Source organism: Triticum aestivum, chromosome 5A (assembly GCF_018294505.1).
Source record: "Triticum aestivum cultivar Chinese Spring chromosome 5A, IWGSC CS RefSeq v2.1, whole genome shotgun sequence".
In the NCBI taxonomy this organism is placed as follows: domain Eukaryota; kingdom Viridiplantae; phylum Streptophyta; class Magnoliopsida; order Poales; family Poaceae; genus Triticum; species Triticum aestivum.
In genome coordinates, this window is record NC_057806.1 from 527,661,056 (window position 1) to 527,681,094 (window position 20,039).

A 20,039-nucleotide genomic window follows, 5' to 3' on the forward strand; every position below is an offset into this window, starting at 1 on the left:
CTCTTACTTATCGAAAGGACTACGATAGATCCCCTATACTTGTGGGTCATCAAGAATCTTTTCTAGCACCGTTGCCCGGGAGTGAAGCGCCTTTGGTCGGTGGAATTTGGTAAGGAAAAATTTATATAGTGTGCTGAAATTTACTGTCACTTGTTACTATGGAAAGTAATCCTCTGAGGGGCTTGTTCGGGGTATCTTCACCCCGACCAATAGAGCAAAGAGTTGCTCCTCAACCTATTGAACCTACTGAAAATGAAAATGTCTACTTTGAGATTCCTTCAGGTATGATAGAAAAACTGCTAGCCAATCCTTTTGCAGGAGACGGAACAATGCATCCTGATGAGCACCTAATATATGTGGATGAAGTTTGTGGATTATTTAAGCTTTCAGGTGTGCCCGATGATGTTATTAAGAAGAAGGTCTTTCCTTTATCTTTGAAGGGAGATGCATTGACATGGTATAGGCTATGTGATGATATGGGATCATGGAACTACAAACGATTGAAATTGCAATTTCATTAGAAGTTTTATCCTATGCATCATGTTCATCGTGATCGCAATTATATATATAATTTTTGGCCTCACGAAGGAGAAAGCATCGCTCAGGCTTAAATCAATGTTATATTCATGCCCCAATCATGAGCTCTCAAGATAAATGATTATTTGAAATTTATATGCTCGACTTTCTGATAACAATCACACCATGCTTAATACTTCTCGTGCTGGCTCTTTTATGATATTGAATTCAAATGGGATTTATTGGAAAGAATTAAATGCACCTCTGAAGATTGGAACCTCGACGAAGGTAAGGAGTCAGGTATGACACCTAAGTTTGATTGTATTATGTGGATACCGATGGTTTCCGTAAATTTAGCACTAAATATGGACTTGACTCTGAAATAGTAGCTTCTTTCTGTGAATCTTTTGCTACTCATGTTGATCTCCCTAGGGAGAAGTGGTTTAAATATCATCCTCCCATAGACGTAAAAGTAGCTGCACCTATTAAAGTTGAAGAAATGACTGTCAGTTATAATGATCCTATTGTTCCTGCTTCTTATGTTGAGAAACCACCTTTTCCTATTAGGATAAAATATCATGCTAAAGCTTCAACTGTAGTTCGTAAAAGCAATATTAGAACTTATACACCTCATCAGCAAATTAAAGTTGAACCTAATATTGCTATTGTTAAATATCTCTTATCTGATAATATTGATGGGCATGTTATTCATTTTTGTGATGAGACTGCTAGAATTTCTAAACCTTCTGCTAAAGATAAACATAGACCCGTGGTAGGCATGCCTGTCATTTTTGTTAAAATAGGAGATCATTGTTATCATGTCTTATGTGATATGGGTCCCGGTGCTAGTGCTATACCTCATGACTTATACAAAGAAATTATGCATGATATTGCACATGCTGAGTTAGAAGATATTGATGTCACAATTAAACTTGCCAATAGAGATACTATTTCACCAATTGGTATTGTTAGAGATGTTGAAGTCTTGTGTGGGAAAACTAAATATCCTGCTGATTTTCTTGTTCTTGGTTCCCCACAAGATAGCTATTGTCCCATTATATTTGGTAGACCCTTCTAGAACATAGTTAATTCTAAGATAGATTGCGAAAAGGATGTTACTATTGGTTTAGGTGATATGTCTCATGAATTTAATTTCTCTAAATTTTGTAGACAACACCATGAAGAGGAATTGCCTAGTAAAGATGAATTTATTGGTCTTGCTTCTATTGTCATGCCTCCTAGTGATCCTTTAGAACAATATTTGCTAGACCATGAAAATGACATGTTTATGAATGAAATAAGGGAAATAGATGAAGTATTCTTTAAACAGGAACCCATCCTGAAACACAATTTGCCTGTCGAAATCCTAGGGGATCCTCCTCCACCCAAGGGTGATCCCGTGTTTGAGCTCAAACCGTTACCTGATACTCTTAAATATGCTTATCTTGATGAGAAAAAGATATATCATGTTATTATTAGTGCTAACCTTTCAGAGCATGAAGAAGAGAGATTATTGAAAACTCTGAAGAAGCACCGTGCTGCTAATGGATATACTCTCGATGATCTTAAGGGCATTAGTCCCACACTATGTCAACACAAAATAAATTTGGAGAATGATGCCAAACCAGTTCGTGATCACCAACGACAGCTGAATCCTAAGATGAAAGAAGTGGTAAGAAAGGAAATACTAAAGCTCCTTGAGGTAGGTATAATTTATCCCGTTGCTGATAGTCAGTGGGTAAGTCCTGTCCATTGTGTCCCTAAAAAGGGAGGTATTACTGCCATTCCTAATGATAAAGATGAATTGATTCCGCAAAGAATTATTACAGGTTATAGGATGGTAATTGATTTCCGCAAATTAAATAAGGCTACTAAAAAAGATCATTACCCCTTACCTTTCATTGATCAAATGATAGAAAGATTATCCAAACATACACATTTTTGCTTTCTAGATGGTTATTCTGGTTTCTCTCAAATACCCGTGTCAGCTGATGATCAATCTAAGACCACTTTTACTTGCCTGCTCGGTACTTTTGCTTATAGACGTATGCCTTTTGGTTTATGTAATGCACCCGCTACCTTCGAAAGATGCATGATGGCTATATTCTCTGACTTTTGTGAAAAGATTTGTGAGGTTTTCATGGACGATTTCTCCGTCTATGGATCCTCTTTTGATGATTGCTTAAGCAACCTTGATCGAGTTTTGCAGAGATGTGAAGAAACTAACCTTGTCTTGAATTGGGAGAAGTGCCACTTTATGGTTAATGAAGGTATTGTCTTGGGGCATAAAGTTTCTGAAAGAGGTAATGAAGTTGATAAAGCTAAGGTTGATGCTATTGAAAAGATGCCATGTCCCAAGGACATCAAAGGTATAAGAAGTTTCCTTGGTCACGCCGGTTTTTATAGGAGGTTCATTAAGGACTTCTCAAAAATTTCTCGGCCTCTGACTAATTTATTACAAAAAGATATACCATTTGTTTTTGATGATGATTGCGTAGAAGCATTTGAAATACTTAAGAAAGCATTGATCTCTGCACCTATTGTTCAGCCACCTGATTGGAATTTACCTTTTGAAATTATGTGTGATGCTAGTGATTATGCTGTAGGTGCTGTTCTAGGGCAAAGAGTTGATAAGAAATTAAATGTTATTCAATATGCTAGTAAAACTCTAGACAATGCTCAGAGAAATTATGCTACTACTGAAAAAGAATTCTTAGCAGTTGTATTTGCTTGTGATAAGTTCAGACCTTATATTGTTGATTCTAAAGTAACTATTCACACGGATCATGCTGCTATTAAATATCTTATGGAAAAGAAAGATGCTAAACCTAGACTTATTAGATGGGTTCTCTTGCTACAAGAATTTGATTTGCATATTATTGATAGAAAGGGAGCTGAGAACCCCGTTGCAGACAACTTGTCTAGGCTAGAGAATGTTCTTGATGACCCACTACCTATTGATGATAGCTTTCCTGATGAACAATTAAATGTCATAAATGCTTCTCATACTGCTCCATGGTATGCTGATTATGCTAATTATATTGTTGCTAAATTTATACCACCTAGTTTCACATACCAGCAAAAGAAAAAGTTTTTCTATGATTTGAGACATTACTTTTGGGATGACCCACATCTTTATAAAGAAGGAGTAGATGGTGTTATTAGACTTGTGTACCTGAGCATGAACAGGAACAGATCCTACGCAACTTTCACTCCAAAGCTTATGGAGGACACCACGCTGGAGATAGAATTGCACATAAGGTATTGCAATCCGGTTTTTATTGGCCTACTCTCTTCAAGGATGCCCATAAGTTTGTTGTATCTTGTGATGAATGTCAAAGAATTGGTAATATTAGTAGACGTCAAGAAATGCCTATGAATTATTCACTTGTTGTTGAACCATTTGATGTTTGGGGCTTTGATTATATGGGGCCTTTTCCTGCCTCCAATGGATATACACATATTTTAGTTGCTGTTGATTACGTTACTAAGTGGGTATAAGCTATTCCAACTAGTAGTGCTGATCATAACACTTCTATTAAGATGCTTAAAGAAGTTATTTTTCCAAGGTTTGGAGTCCCTAGATATTTAATGACTGATGGTGGTTCACATTTTATTCATGGTGCTTTCCGTAAAATGCTTGCTAAATATGATGTTAATCATAGAATTGCATCTCCTTATCACCCACAGTCTAGTGGTCAAGTAGAATTGAGCAATAGAGAACTCAAATTAATTTTGCAAAAGACTGTTAATAGATCTAGAAATAATTGGTCCAAGAAACTTGATGATGCATTATGGGCCTATAGAACTGCATATAAAAATCCTATGGGTATGTCGCCGTATAAAATGGTTTATGGAAAAAGCATGTCACTTACCTCTCGAACTAGAACATAAGGCTTATTGGGCTATTAAAGAGCTCAATTATGATTTCAAACTTGCCGGTGAGAAGAGGTTATTTGACATTAGCTCACTTGATGAATGGAGAACCCAAGCCTATGAAAATGCCAAATTGTTTAAAAAAGGTTAAAAGATGGAATGACAAAAGGATACAAAAGCATGACTTTAATGTAGGTGATTATGTATTGCTATACAACTCTCGTTTAAGAATTTTTTGCAGGAAAGTTTCTCTCTAAATGGGAAGGTCCTTACGTTATCGAGGAGGTCTATCGTTTCTGGTGCCATAAAAACCAACAACTTCGAAGGCAAATCCAGAAGGTGGTGAACGGTCAAAGAATCAAACATTATATCTCAGGTAATCCTATAAATGTTGAAACCAATATTATTGAAACCGTAGCCCCGAAGGAATACATAAGAGACACTTTCCGGAATGTTTCAGACTCCGAAAAAGAATAGGTGTGTGGTACGGTAAGTAAACCGACTCCAAAGCAGTTCTAATGGCAATTTTCTTCCGTTTTGGAATATTTAGAAAAAATAGAAAAATAAGAAGCAGTCCGGGAAGGACACGAGGGCTCCACGAGGGTGGAGGGCGCGCCCCCACCTCGTGGGCACCTCGTGTGCTCTCCGGACTTCATTTTCTTGCACGATACATATTTTGGTCGGTAAAAATTCATTATATAATCTCCCAGAGGTTTTGACCATCGTATCATGCAAATATCCTCTGTCTTTGTTTCGAGCTGTCCATGCTGCAGATTAGAGCAATATGTCATCCCAGGATTCGGAAGGAGAAAGCTATGTGGCTGATTATCTTGTAGATCCTAAGGTCTATGGGGACGTGGAGCATTGTGGTTGGACTACGGAAGAAGAAGAGGACTATGAGCCCAAGAGAAGGGAAGAGATGAGCTCAGATGAAGATGAAGTCCCATTACCCCAACCTGGGGACATGCATGTGGAGTTCAAAAAGTCAAGCCTCCCTAATAGAGAAAATAAACCTAAGATCGAGTTTATCCCTTTTCGCCAGTTGCAGGAAAACAAACATGAATTATGCAAGAAGATATTAAACTTTGAGCAGGAGATCGATGACCTAAGGGATCAAAATTTTGTCCTCAAGCGCAAATTAAGGAAGAAGCATACACCATCAACAAAACCAACACCCTCTTCACCAACAAAGAAGGAGACATAATCACATGGGTATGGGCACTCCCCTTGGCAACTGCCAAGCTTGGGGGAGTGCCACGGTATCGTATCACCATCACTTTTATCTTTACCGCTTTTCTTAGTTCGATCCTTTTGATAATGTCTTGATCTAGTAGAATAAAGTTTTAGTATGATCTAGTTGTGAGTTTTGCTTTATGATCCTTCTATGTAATCGAGCCCGTGAGCTATATATAATAAAGATTAGTGTTGAGTCAAGGGCTTGATTATTTTGCCATGATCTTGAGTGAATAAAATAAAAGAGAAAGAATAAAAAGAAATAAAAGAGATCATATGGATCTTATGGAGAGTAATGAGCTCACATATACAGAGTATGATGATTAAAAGTTGTTGAGAGTTGACAAACATAGTTTTGGTCATCGTTGCAATTAATAAGAAGTAATAAAGAAAGAGAGGTCTTCACATATAAATACACTATCTCGGACATCTTTTATGATTGTGAGCACTCATTAAAATATGACATGCTAAAGAGTTGACGTTGGACAAGGAAGACAACGTAATGGGTTATGTTTTCTTACATCTAAGAAAAATTATATTGTCATGGATCATCCAACATGATTGAGCTTGCCTTTACCCCTCATGCTAGCCAAATTCTTTGCACCAAGTAGAGATACTACTTGTGCTTCCAAACACCCTTAAACCAGTTTTACCATGAGAGTCCACCATACCTACCTATGGATTGAGTAAGATCCTCCAAGTAAGTTGTCATCGGTGCAAGCAATAAAAATTGCTCTCTAAATATGTATGACTTATTAGTGTGGGAGAAAATAAGCTTTATACGATCGTGTGATATGGAAGAAATAAAAGCGACAGACTGCATAATAAAGGTCCATATCACAAGTGGCAATATAAAGTGACGTTCTTTCGCATTAAGATTTTGTGCATCCAACCATAAAAGCGCATGACAACCTCTGCTTCCCTCTGCGAAGGGCCTATCTTTTACTTTTATCTCCTACCTTGCATAAGAGTCATGGTGATCTTCACCCTTCCTTTTTAAATTTTATCTTTTGGCAAGCACAACATGTTGGAAAGATCCTGGTATATATGGCTAATTGGATGTGAGTTTTCATGAACTATTATTGTTGACATTACCCTTGAGGTAAAACGTTGGGAGGCAAAACTATAAGCCCCTATCTTTCTCTGTGTCCGATTAAAACTCCATACCCATAAGTATTGTGTGAGTGTTAGAAATTGTGAAAGACTATATGATGGTTGAGCATGTGGACTTGCTGCAAAGCTCTTATATTGACTCTTTCCCATGTTATGATAAATTGCAATTGCTCCAATGACTGAGATTATAGTTTGTTAGTTTTCAATGAAGTTTATGATTCATACTTGAAATTGTGATTGAATTGTTACTCTAGCATAAGATATCATATGACAAGAATTATATACGTTGCTATTCTAAGGATGATCATGATGCCCTCATGTCAGTATTTTATTTTTATCGACACCTCTATCTCTAAACATGTGGACATATTTTTCGATTTTGGCTTTCGCTTGAGGACAAGCGAGGTCTAAGCTTGGGGGAGTTGATATGTCCATTTTGCATCATGATTTTATATCGATATTTATTGCATTATGGGCTGTTATTACACATTATGTCACAATACTTATGCCTATTCTCTCTTATTTTACAAGGTTTACATAAAGAGGGAGAATGCTGGCAGCTGGGATTCTGGGCTGGAAAAGGAGCAAATATTAGAGACCTATTCTGCACAGCTCCAAAGGTCCTGAAACTTCACAGAAGTCATTTTCAGAATATATAAAAAAATACTAAGTGCAAGAAGTTCCGGAGGGGGGCCACACCCTGCCCACGAGGGTGGGGGCGCGCCCTACCCTGCTGGGCGCGCCCCCTAACTCGTGGGCCCCCTGGTGGCTCTCCGATGCCCATCTTCTGCTATATGGAGTCTTCCGTTGAGAAAAAAATATCATAAGCCATCTTTCGGGACGAGACTCCGCCGCCACGAGGCGGAACCTTGGCCGAATCAATCTAGGGCTCCGGCGGAGCTGTTCTGCCGGGGAAACTTCCCTCCGGGAGGGGGAAATCATCGCCATCGTCATCACTAACGATCCTCTCATCGGGAGGGGGTCAATCTCCATCAACATCTTCACTAGCACCATCTCCTCTCAAACCCTAGTTCATCTCTTGTATCCAATTCTTGTCTCTAAGTCCGGGATTGGTACCTGTGGGTTGCTAGTAGTGTTAATTACTCCTTGTAGTTGATGCTAGTTGGTTTATTTGGGGGAAGATCATATGTTCAGATCCTATATGCATATTAATACCCCTCTGATTATGAACATGAATATGCTTTGTGAGTAGTTACGTTTGTTCCTGAGGACATGGGAGAATTCTTGCTATTAGTAGTCATGTGAATTTGGTATTCGTTCGATATTTTGATGAGATGTATGTTGTCTAGCCTCTAGTGGTGTTATGTGAACGTCGACTACATGACACTTCACCATTATTTGGGCCTAGAGGAAGGCATTGGGAAGTAATAAGTAGATGATGGGTTGCTAGAATGACAGAAGCTTCAACCCTAGTTTATGCGTTGCTTCGTAAGTGTCGGATTTGGATCCATATGTTTCATGCTATGGTTAGGTTTACCTTAATACTTTTGTTATAGTTGCGGATGCTTGCAATAGAAGTTAATCATAAGTGGGATGCTTGCCCTACTAAGGACAGTACCCAAGCACCGGTCCAACCACATACCAAATTATCAAAGTACCGAACGTGAATCATATGAACGTGATGAAAACTAGCTTGACGATAATTCCCATGTGTCCTCGGGAGCACTTTTCTCTATATAAGAATTTGTCCAGGCTTTTCCTTTGCTACAAAAAGGATTGGGCCACCTTGCTGCACTTTATTTACTTTTGTTACTTGTTGCTCGTTACCAATTATCTTATCACAAAACTATCTGTTACCTATAATTTCCGTGCTGGCAGAGAATACCTTGTTGAAAACTGCTTATCATTTCCTTCTGCTCCTCGTTGGGTTCGACACTCTTACTTATGGAAAGTACTATGATAGATCCCCAATACTTGTGGGTCATCAGGTACACGTGGCGGGTGCGCATGAAGCAGGAAGAAAGTGGGATGGTAGTTTCCGCCCCGTGATCATGGGGTGAGGGCGATCCGCGAGCTACGATCGGAGTTTTCCATAACATTGTGCATGACGCATGGGAAAACCGGAAACTGACCCGGACACAAGACTAATGAAGAAGCAAAGAAGATCTCAAGGGGCCAGCCACTTCTACGTCCCTGCCTATGCACTTATTAGGGCCTGCCCCGATGACGATCGACACGGTATTCGTGACAAGCCCGAGGGCTTCTGTCGGTGCAACAAACCATGGGTCTGTTGACCAGACTGTTTACAGGCACGGGGACAAGACCAAAACTCCAGGATCAGATTGAAGCACAAAAGACAAACCCTTTGGAGGATCTGATACGTATCCGTCATATCTATAATTTTTGATTGTTCCATGCCAATATTCTACAACTTTCATATACTTTTGGCAACTTTTTATACTATTTTTGGGACTAACATATTGATCCAGTGCCAAGTGCCAATTCCTGTTTGTTGCATGTTTTTTGTTTCACAGAATATCCATATCAAACGGAGTCCAAACGGGATAAAAATTGACGGAGATTTTTTTGGAATATATATGATTTTTGGGAAGAAAATTCCACGCGAGACGGTGCCCGAGGTGGCCACGAGGCAGGAGGGCGCGCCTGCCCCCCCAGGCGCGCCCCTAACCCTCATGGGCCACCCGTAAGGCGGTTGATGCCCTTCTTTCGCTGCAAGAAAGCTAATTTCTAGATAGAGATCGTGTCAAAATTTCAGCCCAATCGGAGTTACGGATCTCCGGGAATATAAGAAACGATGAAAGGGAAGAATCTGAGAACACAGAAACAGAGAGAGACAGAGAGACAAATCCAATCTCGGAGGGGCTCTCGCCCCTCCCGTGCCATGGAGGCCATGGACCAGAGGGGAAACCCTTCTCCCATCTAGGGAGGAGGTCAAGGACGAAGAAGAAGGAGGGTGGCTCTCTCCCCCTCGCTTCCGATGGCACCGGAGTGCCACCGGGGGCCATCATCATCACCGCGATCTACACCAACACCTCCGCCATCTTCACCAACATCTCCATCACCTTTCCCCCCTCTATCTATAGCAGTGCACTCTCCCGCAACCCACTGTATCCTCTACTTGAACATGGTGCTTTATGCTTCATATTATTATCCAATGATGTATTGCCATCCTATGATGTCTGCGTAGATTTTCGTTGTCCTATTGGTGGTTGATGAATTGCTATGATTGATTTAATTTGCTTGTGGTTATGTTGCTGTCCTTTGGTGCCCATCATATGATTGCGCACGTGGATCACACCCTAGGGTTAGTTGTATGTTGATAGGACTATGTATTGAAGGGCAAGAGTGACAGAAGCTTCAACCTTGCATAGAAATTGATGCATACAGGATTGAAGGGGGACCAATATATCTTAATGCTATGGTTGGGTTTTACCTTAATGAACATTAGTAGTTGCGGATGCTTGCTAATAGTTCCAATCATAAGTGCATAGAATTCCAAGTGAGGGATGACATGCTAGCAGTGGCCTCTCCCACATAATACTTGCTATCGGTCTAGTAAAGTAGTCAATTGCTTAGGGGCAATTTCGCAACTCCTACCACCACTTTTCCACACCCGCTATATTTACTTTATTGTTTCTTTATCTAAACAACCCCTACTTTTTATTTACGTACTCTTTATTATCCTGCAAACCTATCCAACAACACCTACAAAGTACTTCTAGTTTCATACTTGTTCTAGGTAAAGCGAATGTCAATCGTGCGTAGAGTTGTATCGGTGGTCGATAGAACTTGAGGAAATATTTGTTCTGTCTTTAGCTCCTCGTTGGGTTCGACACTCTTACTTATCGAAAACTGTTGCGATCCCCTATACTTGTGGGTTATCAAGACCTTTTTCTGGCGCCGTTGCCGGGGAGCAATAGCGTGGGGTGAATATTCTCGTGTGTGCTTGTTTGCTTTATCACTAAGTAATTTTTATTTGCTGTTCTTAGTTTTCTTTATCTTTAGTTATGGATATGGAACACGAAATACCAAAAAAATTAGGTGTACTTGCTACTCATGGAGATGGGGAACCTCTTAAAACCCTCGATGTTGGTTATGTGAAAGATATTATGTACTACTTTAATAATCCTCAGAAAACCCCATTCAATTATGTAATGGGAGTAACATTGGATCAACGTGAATACTTTAGGGATTACCGCTTGACACAAAAAGGGAAACTATTATGGGATCAAATTCATATATTGAAGTGGTATGCTCTGCAAGTATGCTTGAGTTATGATTATACTTGTTGCTCTAGGATGAAGGCTCCACACCTTCCCTTTTTATGCAAATTTAATGATAATAAAACCTTAGCTTCTTATGCTAATAGTATATATGATTACTATGATGTGGAACAAATAAAAGAATTTGTTGCTTTTATGAGTGCTTAGGAAACTGAATCTATGTTTAAAGAGTTTGAAGATTTTGATGATGCTGTTTATAGACCTGAAAATTTAGCTATCCTGAAATATTGTTTTTGATAATTATGAATACAATCACAAAATTAATGCGCTTATTAAGAAAGTCTCCGCTGTCCAAGAAGAGACTAATATTTTGCAGGAATCTATGGAAGAAGAAGTTGATGAAACTGTGAGCTCATTGGATGAGAAAGATGAGGAGAAGAGCGAAGAACAAAAGGAGGAAGAGCGGATTGATCACCCGTGCCCACTTTCTAATGAGAGTAACTCTTCAACTCATACATTGTTTAATTCCCCTTCATGCTTACCGAAGGATGAATATTATGATAATTGCTATGATCACGTCGATTCTTTTGAAATATCCCTTTTTGATGATGCTTGCTATGCTTGTGGCCAGGTTGCCAATATGAATTATGCTTATGGAGATGAACTTGCTATAGTTCCTTATGTTAAACATGAAATTGTTGCTATTGCACCCACACATGATAGTCCTATTATCTTTTTGAATTCTCCAAACTACACTATATCGGAGAAGTTTGCTCTTATTAAGGAATATATTGATGGGTTGCCTTTTACCGTTGCACATGATGATTTTGATGAATATAATATGCATGTGCTTGCTGCTCCTACTTGCAATTATTATGAGAGAGGAACTATATCTCCACCTCTCTATGTTTCCAATATGATAGAATTGCAAGAAACTGTTTATACTATGCATTGGCCTTTACTTTGTGTGCATGAATTGTTCTTTTATGACATGCCGATGCATAGGAAGAGAGTTAGACTTCGTCATTACATGATATATGTTACCTTGTGCTCACCACTAAATTACAAATCATTGTTAATTAAAATTGGCTTTGATATACCTTGGGATCCGGGTGGATCCATTACTTGAGCACTATATGCCTAGCTTAATGGCTTTAAAGAAAGCGCTGCCAGGGAGACAACCCGGAAGTTTTAGAGAGTCATTTATTTCTGTTGTGTGCTTTTATAAGGTTTAAAATTAAAAATAATGTGCCAAGGTTTGCCTTTAGGATGTTTACATTTGCTTGATGGTTTGTACGGTGCAGGACAGAAACTTTGGCTGTAGTGCGTGATTTTACATTTTTAGCTGGAACGTCAAATAGTTCTGATTCTTTTTGCACTGTCTTCCTATACAAAGTTTTTATTTTTCCTAATTTTAGTAGAATTTTTCAGGTATCAGAAGTATGGTGAATGTTTAGATTATTACAGACTGTTCTGTTTTAGACAGATTCTGTTTTTGATGCATAGTTTGCTTGTCTTGATGAAACTATCAATTTATATTAGTGGATTAAGCCATGGAATAGTTATATTACAGTAGACACAATGCAAAAACAAAATATGAATTGGTTTTCAACAGTACTTAGAGTAGTGATTTGCTTTATTATACTAACGGACCTTACCGAGTTTTCTGTTGAAGTTTTGTGTGGATGAAGTGTTCGATGATCGAGAAGGTCTAGATGTGAGAAGAAGGAAGAGAGGCAAGAGATCAAGCTTGGGGATGCCCGAGGCACCCCAAGTAAATATTCAAGGAGACTCAAGCATCTAAGCTTGGGGATGCCCCGGAAGGCATCCCCTCTTTCTTCAACAAGTATCGGTATGTTTTCGGATTCGTTTCGTTCATGCGATATGTGCAATCTTGGAGCGTCTTTTGCATTTAGTTTTCATTTTTCTTTTATGCACCATGCTGGTATGAGATAGTCCTTGGTTGATTTATAGAATGCTCATTGCACTTCACTTATATCTTTTGAGTATGGCTTTATAGAATGCTTCATGTGCTTCACTTATATCATTTGAAGCTTGGATTTCCTGTTTCTCTTTACATAGACAACCTCCATTTGTAGAATGCTCTTTTGCTTCACTTATATTTGTTAGAGCGTGGGCATGTATTTTGTAGAAAGAATTAAACTCTCTTGCTTCACTTATATCTATTTAGAGAGATGACATGAATTGGTCATTCACATGGTTAGTCATAAAATCCTACATAAAACTTGTAGATCACTGAATATGATGTGTTTGATTCCTTGCGATAGTTTTGTGATATAAAGATGGTGATATTAGAGTCATGCTAGTGGGTGGTTGTGAATTGTAGAAATACTTGTGTTGAGGTTTGTGATTCCCGTAGCATGCACATATGGTGAACCGTTACGTAACGAAGTTGGAGCATGAGGTATTTATTGATTGTCTTCCTTATGAGTGGCGGTCGGGGATGAGCGATGGTCTTTTCCTACCAATCTATCCCCCTAGGAGCATGCACGTGGTACTTTGTTTCAATGACTAATAGATTTTTGCAATAAGTATGTGAGTTCTTTATGACTAATGTTGAGTCCATGGATTATACGCACTCTCACCCTTCCATCATTGCTAGCCTCTCTAGTACCGCGCAACTTTCGCCGGTACCATAAACCCACCATATACCTTCCTCAAAACAACCACCATACCTACCTATCATGGCATTTCCATAGCCATTCCGAGATATATTGCCATGCAACTTTCATCATCATCATATACATGACTTGAGCATTCATTGTCATATTGCTTTGCATGATCGTAGGATAGCTAGCATGATGTTTTCATGGCTTGTCCGTTTTTTGATGTCATTGCTACGCTAGATCATTGCACATCCCGGTACACCGCCGGAGGCATTCATATAGAGTCATATCTTTGTTCTAGATATCGAGTTGTAATATTGAGTTGTAAGTAAATAAAAGTGTGATCGTCATCATTATTAGAACATTGTCCCATGTGAGGTTATCAAAATAAAAGTGGCCAAAGAAGCCCCCCCCCCAAAGAGAGAGAGGCCAAAGAAGCCTACAAAAAAGAGAGAAAAAGAAAAAAATGAGAGAAAAAGAGAGAAGGGGCAATGTTAATATCCTTTTACCACACTTGTGCTTCAAAGTAGCACCATGTTCTTCATATAGAGAGTCTCTTGAGTTATCACTTTCATATACTAGTGGGAATTTTCATTATAGAACTTGGATTGTATATTCCAACGATGGGCTTCCTCAAATGCACTAGGTCTTCATGAGCAAGCAAGTTGGATGCACGCCCACTTAGTTTCAGTTTTGAGCTTTCATATACTTATAGCTCTAGTGCATCCGTTGCATGGCAATCCCTTCTCACTCACATTGATATCTATTGATGGGCATCTCCATAGCCCGTTGATACGCCTAGTTGATGTGAGACTATCTTCTCCTTTTTGTCTTCTCCACCATCATATTCTATTCCACCTATAGTGTTATGTCCATGGCTCACGCTCATGTATTGCGTGAAAGTTGAAAAGGTTTGAGTACGTCAAAAGTATGAAACAATTGCTTTGCTTTTCATCAGGGTTGTGCATGATGTGAGTATTTTTTGTGAAGAAGATGGAGCATAGCCAGACTATATGATTTTGTAGGGATAACTTTCTTTGGCCTTGTTATTTTGAAAAGACATGATTGCTTTATTAATGGGCTTGAAGTATTATTGTTTTTATGTCAAATGATAGACCATTGCTTTGAATCACTCGTATCTTAATATTCATGCCATGATTAGATTACATGATCAAGATTATGCTAGGTAGAATTCCACATCAAAAATTATCTTTTTTATCATTTACCTACTGGAGAACGAGAAGGAATTAAGCCTGGGGATGCTGATACGTCTCCGTCATATCTATAATTTTTGATTGTTCCATGCCAATATTCTACAACTTTCATATACTTTTGGCAACTTTTTATATTATTTTTGGGACTAACATATTGATCCAGTGCCCAGTGACAGTTCCTGTTTGTTGCATGTTTTTTGTTTGGCAGAATATCCATATCAAACGGAGTCCAAACGGGATAAAAACTGACGGAGATTTTTTTTGGAATATATATGATTTTTGGGAAGAAAAATCCACGCGAGACGGTGCCCGAGGTGGCCACGAGGCTGGAGGGCGGGCCTGCCCCCCCAGGCGCGCCCCTAACCCTCGTGGGCCACCCGTAAGGCGGTTGATGCCCTTCTTTCGCCGCAAGAAAGCTAATTTCCGGATAGAGACCGTGTCAAAATTTCAGCCCAATCGGAGTTACGGATCTCCGGGAATATAAGAAACGGTGAAAGGGAAGAATCTGAGAACGCAGAAACAGAGAGAGACAGAGAGACAGATCCAATCTCGGAGGGGCGAGACAGAGAGAGACAGAGAGACAGATCCAATCTCGGAGGGGCTCTCGCCCCTCCCATGCCATGGAGGCCATGGACCAGAGGGGAAACCCATCTCCCATCTAGCTAGGGAGGAGGTCAAGGAATAAGAAGAAGGAGGGGCTCTCTCTCCCCCTCGCTTCCGGTGGCACCGGAGTGCCACTGGGGGCCATCATCATCACCGCGATCTACACCAACACCTCCACCATCTTCACCAACATCTCCATCACCTTCCCCCCTCTATGTACAGCGGTCCACTCTCCCGCAACCCATTGTACCCTCTACTTGAATATGGTGCTTTATGCTTCATATTATTATCCAATGATGTGTTGCCATCCTATGATGTCTGAGTAGATTTTCGTTGTCCTATTTGTGGTTGATGAATTGCTATGATTGATTTAATTTGCTTGTGGTTATCTTGCTGTCCTTTGGTGCCCATCATATGATTGCGCACGTGGATCACACCCTAGGGTTAGTTGTATGTTGATAGGACTATGTATTGGAGGGCAAGAGTGACAAAAGCTTCAACCTAGCATAGAAATTGATGCATACGGGATTGAAGGGGGACCAATATATCTTAATGCTATGTTTGGGTTTTACCTTAATGAACATTAGTAGTTGCGGATGCTTGCTAATAGTTCCAATCTTAAGTTCATAGAATTCCAAGTCAGGGATGACATGCTAGCAGTGGCCTCTCCCACATAATACTTGCTATCGGTCTAGTAAAGTAGTCAATTACTTAGGGGCAATTTCGCAACTCCTACCACCACTTTTTCACACTCGCTATATTTACTTTATTGTTTCTTTATCTAAACAGCCCCTACTTTTTATTTACGTACTCTCTATTATCCTGCAAACCTATCCGACAACACCTACAAAGTACTTCTAGTATCATACTTGTTCTAGGTAAAGCGAACGTCAAGCGTGCGTAGAGTTGTATCGGTGATCGATAGAACTTGAGGGAATATTTGTTCTGCCTTTAGCTCCTCGTTGGGTTCGACACTCTTACTTATCGAAACTGTTGCGATCCCCTATACTTGTGGGTTATCAGGATCCAACTTGCAGATCAAGAAGACCAAGAGGAACTAGAGAAGCAAGATGCGCCAAGGAAAAAGCCTCCCTTGCCGGGCAGGCGAGGAGATGTTTTACCCCAGAAGCAAGCTTTCGAGGCATCCCGGCAGGCCTGCCGGGACTTACGGAGACAATACCAACCCACAGCGCCAGTTCACCACGACTCAAGTCGTCGATCAGTGCGGTGTCAAGCCCCAAGGTGACTAAGTGGCTGCTATCCACCACTTGACAGCCACTTCCTATGGAAAACGCCTACAAGTGACACCCGTCCTGTGACATGTCAAGCGAACAGGCGCCCCTGCCGGGCAAGCTGCGATGCGACGTTGAGCGGCGCATTTAATGCGCTCTATCAGCCTGCAGAGTTAGGTATGATAGCACTGTTTGCTATGTAATCAGTTCATAATGACTAATTTGCCATTGTGGTAACCCCTTCTATCCATAAAAGGAGGCCCAAGGCAACTGAGGGAGTCCTAGATTAGGGGGTCTCCGGACAGCCGGACTATATCCTTTGGCCGGACTGTTCGACTATGAAGATACAAGATTGAAGACTTCGTCCCGTGTACGGATGGGACTCTCCTTGGCGTGGAAGGCAAGCTTGGCAATGCGGATATGTAGATCTTCTTCCTTGTAACCGACTCTGTGTAACCCTAGCCCCCTCCGGTGTCTATAAAAACCAAGGGTTTAGTCCGTAGGACAACAACAATCATACCATAGGCTAGCTTCTAGGGTTTAGCCTCTATGATCTCATGGTAGATCAACTCTTGTAATACTCATATCATCAAGATCAATCAAGCAGGAAGTAGGGTATTACCTCCATCAAGAGGGCCCGAACCTGGGTAAACATCGTGTCCCCCGCCTCCTGTTACCATCCGCCTTAGACACACAGTTCGGGACCCCCTACCCGAGATCCGCCGGTTTTGACACTGACATCAACCGTAGAAGGGGTTGGATGATTTAGACCTCCACATACTCATATGTGCATAGACGCTCTCGCCCCAAGGCACCTGGCCGGGCAAGCGAGTTGCGTCCAGTAACATTTTTTCCCACATCAATCCACCAAAGCAGGAGTAGGGTTTTATGCGTCACGGTGTCCTGAACCTAGGTAAAATCACTTGTGTGATTTCTGCTATGCTGTTCCACGCTTTTTCGCTCTTTGTGCAATGTGCCATCCCCCCACCGAACCAGGAAGGGGCTCTTGGTCCCATAGGTGGCCGTGGTTTCCCGCGACATAATGCTTCTTATGATCTTGAAAATGTATGTAAGCCTCATGATGAATGCGTTTGCAATAATATTGAAAGTGGGTCTGGAAGAGTGTCAACTCTAGGTAATAATGATCCCACTACTTTGGAGTATGATCAATCTTATGAATTTTTTGAAAAAGTGGGTTTGGAGAGGTCATGACTTTAGTTAATGATATTCCCACTATTTTGGAAGAGTGTCTAGTTTGCATGCATGTGGATCATGTAGTAAAAATTTTATATGATAGCTATATTGTTTAATTTAATTATGATCCTACATGTAATTATTATGAGAGAGGAAAATATGGTTGTAGAAATTTCCATGTTACTAAATTACCTCTCGTTATGTTGAGATTGCTATTGTTTCTTTCTTCTTCCTTGCATATGCTAGTTTTTTGCCTGTCTTGATAATTTGTTTGCTTATAAAATGCCTATTCATAGGAAGTATGTTAGACTTAAACTTGTTTTTCAAGTGCTACATGATGCTCTCTTTGTGCTTTAATTTTTTTGTCTTTCATGTGAGCATCATTGAAATTATCAATGCCTGGCTAAAAGGCTTTAAAGAAAAGTGCTTGTTGGGAGACAACCCAATATTTTCTCTTTTATGTTTTTATGAGAATACACAGTATTACTTTTTTAGTAATTGTGTTTTGGTGTTTTAATTAGTGTTTGAGCCAAGTAAGACCTTTGGGATGGTCTACGGTGATAGTTGATTTGATCTTGCTAAAAAACAGAAACTTTTGTGCTCACTGCCAAATTTTTTTAAAAAAATCACAGAAACGTGATTTTGATCTGAATTTTTTGCACAAGATTTATATACAACTTGCCTATGTTTTCCTAAGTTTTTAGAAATTTGGGAGTTACAGACGTATACGAAGTTTTTAGATTGCTACAAACAGTTATGTTTTTGATAGATTCTGTTTTCTACGTGTTGTTTGCTTATTTTGATGAATCTATGGGTAGTATCGGGGGGGGGGGGGGGTATGAACCATGGATAAGTTGGAATACAGTAGTTATAACACCAATATAAATTTAGAATGAGTTCACAACAGTACCTAAAGTGGTGATTTATTTTATTATACTAATAGATCTCACGAGTTTTCTGTTGAGTTTTGTGTTGTGAAGTTTTCATGTTTTGGGTAAAGATTTGATGGACTATGGAATAAGGAGTGGAAAGAGCCTAAGCTTGGGGATTCCCTAGGCACCCCAAGGTAATATTCAAGGACAATCAAGCATCTAAGCTTGGGGATGCCTCGTATGGCATCCCCTATTTTGTCTTTGTTCCATTGGTAAATTTAGTTGAGGCTATATTTTTATTCACCACATGATATATGTTTTGCTGGGAGCGTCTTGTATGAGTCTTTACTTTTTAGTTTGCCACAATCATCCTTGTTTTACACACCTTTTGAGAGGGACACACATTAATCATGAATCTATTAGAATACTCTATGTGCTTCACTTATATCTTTTGAGCATCGTAGTTTGCTCTAGTGCTTCAGTTATATCTTTTTGGAGCCCTACGGTGGCTTTATTTTATAGAAATTGTTGAACTCTCATGCTTCACTTATATTATTTTGAGATTTCTTAAACAACATAGTGATGCGGCTTGAACTACGTGGATATTTCCCCAAAGAGGAAGGGATAATGCAGCACAACTATGGTAGGTATTTCCCTCAGTGATGAGACCAAGGTTATCGAACCAGTAGGAGAACCAAGCAATACTATGTAAACGGTACCCACACACAAAGAACAAATACTTGCAACCCAATGTGTTAAAGGGGTTGTCAATCCCTTTCGGGTAACAGTGCTAGAAATTGCCAAGTTGTAGGGATAAAATTGTGATAGATTGGACAAATAGATCTCGAATAAAAGATGCAAAAAAAATATATTTTTGGCTTTTTGATAATATAGATCTGAAAAATAAAATATGCAAATAAAAGAAAAGGCAATAGCAATGTAGTTCTGAAAATATATGATGAGAAAATAGACCCGAGGGCCGTAGATTTCACTAGTGGCTTCTCTCGAGAAAAATAGCATACGGTGGGTAAAGAAATTACTGTTGGGAAATTGATAGAACTTCAAATAATTATGATGATATCCAGGCAATAATCATTACATAGGAATCACATCCAAGATTAGTAGACCGACTCCTCCCTGCATTCACTACTATTACTCCACACATTGACCGCTATCCAGCATGCATCTAGTGTATTAAGTTCATGGAGAAACAGATAATGCAACAAGAACGATGGCATGATGTAGACAAGATCTATTTATGTAGGAATAGACTGCATCTTGTTATCCTTAATAGCAACAATACATACGTGTCATTTCCCCTTCTGTCACTAGGATTGAGCACCTTAAGATCAGA